The sequence below is a fragment of the Lagenorhynchus albirostris genome, chromosome 11, assembly GCF_949774975.1.
Source record: "Lagenorhynchus albirostris chromosome 11, mLagAlb1.1, whole genome shotgun sequence".
Classification (NCBI taxonomy): domain Eukaryota; kingdom Metazoa; phylum Chordata; class Mammalia; order Artiodactyla; family Delphinidae; genus Lagenorhynchus; species Lagenorhynchus albirostris.
The window spans coordinates 66,104,507-66,110,507 of record NC_083105.1 but is presented as its reverse complement, the minus strand read 5'-3'; positions in this window follow the sequence as shown (position 1 = coordinate 66,110,507).

The following is a 6,001-nucleotide window of genomic DNA, read 5'->3' as shown; positions in this document are numbered from 1 at the left end:
CATCACGATATTACACTTTAACTATCTTATGATTTTATTTGTCAATTATACCTCAATAAAGTTGAAAAAAGAAAATGCAGTAAGTAAATTGAAAACATTTTGAAGACAAAAAATAACAATAAAAAAATAAGACAACTGTAATTCAGATGGTTTTAGCACAGGACTAGAAAAACTGACAGGAAGAATAGAAAGCCCAGAAACAGATCAAGATATACTTGAGAACTTAATAAATAAATGGACAAAGAATGGTTTGTATAATAAATGGTGCTGCCTTAATTATCCATTCATCTTTAAGAAAAGTTGTACCCCTACCTCCCATATACACACAAATATACTTCACATGGATTGAAGACCTTAAATATTATAAATAAAATAATAAACACATTCAATGATTTAAGAAGATATTTTTATTACTTGGTACTAAGATAGAATTTCTTTATAAAGACTAGAAATACAGAAAAACCTAAAACCATACAGGAAAAAGAACTATATTTGACTGTCTGAAAGCAGAAACTAAAAGGCTTCAGTATATCCCAAAGTCCCAAAACAAACATGAGAGACTGGGAAAAAGTAAATATTTTATAACACATGTAATAAAATGTTCTTTTGTCCTTTTTACACAAACTGATTTTTAAAAAATCCTATTTAACAAGGAATAAAAAATATGAACAGGTATTTTATAGGAAAGAAAATGAAACTGCTAATAAATATATGAAAAAATGATCAATTTTATTAATAGTTTAGAAATTGAAAATAAAAACAAGATCCCATTCCTTGATTACCATTTGGCAAAACTTTAAAGAGTCCCAGTATCCAGTTCTGGTAAAGATGCAGAAAAGGGGCAGATATATATTATTTGTGGGTGCATGGATTATTACCAATAATTTAGAAAGTAATTTGGTAATTTCTATTAAAATTAAATAACCATAGACCTTTTGGCCCAGCAATCTCACTTTTGAGATTTTTATCCTAGAGAAATAATACACCAATTTTCAAAGACCTGCAGTCTTACATATTTATTGTAGCACTGTATGTACTGGTAAAAACTGTAAACATCTGTATGTCTAGAAATAGGGGAAAAACTGAACAAAATTATTTCCCTGGTTTATCCATACCAGGAAATGCTACACAATTATTCATAGAATGAGTTAAATCTATAGGTAATTTGTTGGAGGGATATCCAAGACCTACTGTTAAGTGGGAAAAAAAATAGGTAATATACGTTGTGCTTACAGTACAACGTATACTATTCTAAGTTTTGGTTGTGTTTTAATTAAATCATTTAATCCCCCAGCAAGTCTATGGAGTGGTTCTCTTATTACTTCTATTTTATAAGGGCAAAGCCAGGCATCAAGATATTAAGTAACATGTCTGAGTTTGCAAAGCCAATACATTTGAATCCAGACAGTCTGATTTTAAAATTCCTGCCACCATGGTATAATCACCATACTGAAAGTTATATTTCTGATGTTTAGTATTAGCCCAGTAGTCTAAAGACAAGTCAGCCCTACACCTATACAGAGCTGTATGAGCATAAGGAAAAAAGGTTTTAATTGTGGCCGCCTCAGGGAGTGGGATTATAAGAGAAGATTATTAATCACTTCTTCATACATCTCTATCATGTTTGACTTGTGAGGAGGGGCTTATAATTTTTAAAATACCTATACAGAAAAATATTTTAAATTAAGTTAAAAAAATTTGTAAAGGAGGAGGAAAACAAATCTGGGAACATGATATCGAATGCTGCATCTGATTATTACACTTTAAGGAAGAAAATGACTTAATGTAAACACATTAATTTATTCATTCACTCATTCAACAAATATTTATTGAACACCTACCCTGTTCCAATTGCTGGGGATACAGCAGTGAACAAAATAGACATAGACCCTCACCTCATGGAATTACATTCCAGATAGGGATAGACAGATCATAAACAAATAAACAAGCAAAGTAAAGCATTTCAGTTGGAGACAAGAGTTCTACCAACAAAATCAAAGTAAGATAAGGGATATAGGGAGTGAGCCTATGAGTGTTAGGTGAGTTGCTATTTTTTTTAATAGAATGGTCAGAGAATGTCTGAGGGATAAGGTGACACTTCAGAAGAGACCTGAAGGCAAAGAGGATAACTGCCATGTGGATAACTATGGGAAGAGTGCAATAACAGAAGGAATAGCAAGTGCAAAGGCCCTGAGGTCAGAGCACGCTTGATATGTTTAAGGAACAAGAAGGCCAGATTGGGATGAAGGTGGAGGGACAAAAAGATCATGAGAAGATCATGTAGAGAAGGACTTTAGCTTTTTCTGAGAGTAATATGGGAAGCCATTGGAGGATTCTGAACAGTGACAATGATAGGATTTATGAACCTATGACTTGAAGAATATTTAGTTGGCCATTTCAGTTTGAAGGTAGTACAGTATTTGCTATTCACTCCGCGTAACACACGCAAACACTGCAGTGTGTCCCCTGAGAGCATTATTTGAAAAGAGGACGTGGCCTGGAGAGTTTCCAGAGAAGTCTGAGCGGGCGACTGAGTGGAATTGTTGAGAGTGCTTGGAAATCCTGTCCTCATTTGCTTGGACCCTGCTGACAAAATGTGCTTTTCCGTGTGGTTTTTTTGTGGTTACCCTATTCAAAGACAAGAAACCTTGGAAAATCGATAAGGACAGTTTATTCCAGGAGTATTGTGTTTTGATTTTGAGTGAGGGGAAAATGTCCCCAGGATTTAGCTGGGGCCTGACGCCCCTCCCACACAAAGAACAAAAAACAAAACAAAATCCCCAGGACTGTGATTTGTCAGGAAGCTCTAGAAGCTCAGATCATTTATTTTACACGGTGTGGCCTGAGGCAAACTTAGTGTTGAAGGTCGGGCTCCCCAGAAGCAAATTCTGAGACAGAATTTGTGTAAAAGTGCTTTATTAAGAAGTGTTCCTATGAAGAACCCTCAGGGGGTCAGGGAGTGGTCCTGGGAAGGGAAGGAGCCAGGCAAGGAATTGTGCAGGATCAAGATCACGAATGTCTGAAGGAAAACTGCACACCTCCACGCCACGCATCTCATCCCGCAAGGTTACCAAGCTGTTATACGTCACCCCTGTCAGTCACTGGTCACGTGCTGTGTGAAGTGGAGCAATGCTAAATTCTTAGGCATGTAGATCACAGAGTGGGCTCCACCGAAAATCTCTAAGAGACAAGATCCAGGAGTAAGGACACTGTTTGCCAAAGGGGTCTTCGAAAACTACGAATGAAAAGTAGATTTCACACTTTCCTTCGTGCTCTTCCAAACCATCACGCTTTTCAACAGGAAAGTACACCTTTACGACAAATATAAACTTCCATGTTTGAAAAATGCTTCCCCAGGTAAGCAGGTAAGCTGCTTCCCCAGGTGGAAAAGACTGCTTCTAAACAACTTAGAAGAGCCATCTTTTCAACAGGTAGGGACAGTACATACTACTTCCTCTGATGCCCAATTTCCAAGCCTTGAGCCAGTCGTACAGACCTAGGTTTTTTTTTTTTTAATTGGAGTATAGTTGCTTTACAGTATTGTGCTAATTTATACTGTACAGCAAAGTGAATCAGCTATATGTATACATATATCCCCTCTTTTTGGATTTCCTTCTCATTTAGGTCACCACAGAGCACTGAGTAGAGTTCCCTGTGCTATACAGTAGGTTCTCATTAGTTATCTATTTTATATGTAGTATCAATAATGTATATATGTCGATCCCAATCTCCCAATTCATCCCATCCCCCCCCTTCCCCCTTGGTATCCACTCATTTGTTCTCTATGTCTGTGTCTCTATTTCTTCTTTGTAAATAAGATCGCCTATACCAGTTTTTTCAGATTCCACATATATGCGTTAATATACGATATTTGTTTTTCTTTTTGACTTACTTCACTCTATATGACAGTCTCTAGGTCCATCCATGTCTCTACAAATGACCTAATTTTGTTCCTTTCTATGGCTGAGTAATATTCCATTGTATATATGTACTATATCTTCTTTATCCATTCCTCTGTTGATGGACATTTAGGTTGCTTCCATGACCTGGCTATTGTAAATGAACTTTGGGGTGCATGTATCTTTTTAAATTATGATTTTCTCAGGGTATATGGCCGGTAGTGGGATTGCTGGGTCATATGGTAGTTCTATTTTTAGTTTTTTAAGGAATCTCCACACTGTTCTCCATAGTGGCTGTATCAATTTACATTCTCACCAACAATGCACGAGGTTTCCCTTTTCTCCACACCCTCTCCAGCATTTATTGTTTGTAGATATTTTGATGATGGCCATTCTGAACAGAGTGAGGTGATACCTCATTGTAGTTTTGATTTGCATTTCTCTAATAATTAGTGATGTTGAGCATCTTTCCATGTGTTTGTGGGCCATCTGTATGTCTTTGGAGGAATGTCTGTTTAGGTCTTCTGCCCATTTTTTGATTGGGTTGTTTGTTTTTTTGATATTGAGCTGCATGAGCTGTTTGTATGTTTTGGAGATTAATCCTTTGTCAGTTGCTTCATTGGCAAATATTTTCTCCCATTCTGAGGGTTGTCTTTTCATCTTGTTTATGGTTTCCTTTGCTGCACAAAAGCTTTTAAGTTTAATTAGGTCCCATTTGTTTATTTTTGTTTTTATTCTCATTACTCTGGGAGGTGGGTCGAAAATGATATTGCTGGGATTTATATCAAAGAGCGTTCTGCCTATGTTTTCCTCTAAGAGTTTTATGGTGTCTGGCTTTACATTTAGGTCTTTAATCCATTTCCGAGTTTATTTTTGTCATACAGACCTAGTGTGTTTCCAACTGCCTAAGGAAAAAGGCACCAGCTAGTGGTCAGGGACCCATCCTGCTCTCAGATGTGTTTTGTTTGGTCTGCATAATATGTTTAAAAATTGGACTTGCAATATTTGTCAAAAAAAAAAAGCATCAAAAATTTTGCCCACAAAAAAGTATCAAAAAATTAATTTGTGTCCAGAGTGTTTATATTATGAATAAAAGGCTGAGAATCAAAGATAAAAAATAATCTATGCTTAGGGGAACAGTGAATATGGCAACATAAAATATCAAAAAAGTGATAGGAATTTCACATCCTAGCATTTTCTTGATAAAAATAATAAGCTGAAGGTAATACACAGCCAATCTGAACTAAGTTAGTAAAACCAGTTTAAAGGGCATTTTGAGGAATTGGTTGTTTATCCGCATTTAAAAAGGAATGATAGAATAAGTTTGCTAAATTAAACACACAGCTTTTGAGGTTATATTTCTACTGGGAAGAAATCATTTGCATCTCTAACAGACAAAAATCTATAAATTACATTAAATGTGTGATATTTAAAATTTATAATTTGTAATATTTACATATTGTATATAAATATTACATATTTCATATGTAATTATGCAATTATCAATACATATTACAAATTACATATATAAATATATAATTACACATTACATTTAACTATTACAATATGTAATTATGTATGTTGTAATATTACAACTTACAGATTTATCACAAAATCTGGGACTTTAGTCAGTAGTACACAGCATATCAAACAGAAGTACTTCCTCTAGATGATTAAATAATCCATGCGTGGCACTGCTAAATAATGTCCCAGTTCAATATTGTGTCTTCTCCCTGTCTTATTTCTAAGTTTTGGATAATTTTTAAAATATCTCTGGCTTTGCCACTAGAGATTATGATGGAATTGGCCTGAAGAAATACTCTGGCATATTTTTTTTTAAAGCTGTCTTAAATTCATAAAATATATAAAACCGACCCATCACCATTTTGGAACTAGCTGTGAAGAACCAAGCTGTCGTTGAACAAGAATCTACCGATTAAAATGTTCTGATGCATAAGATGGAGAAATGTCTCTAATTTCTATCTGTGATTGGAGCTGGGCTAACTGGGAGCCTGAATATGGAAAATAGGGATTGGGGCCGGGTTTACTTGGGGGGTTGGTGTTAACATAAGGACTGTTCAAGAGTTTATTAAGAAAAGAGA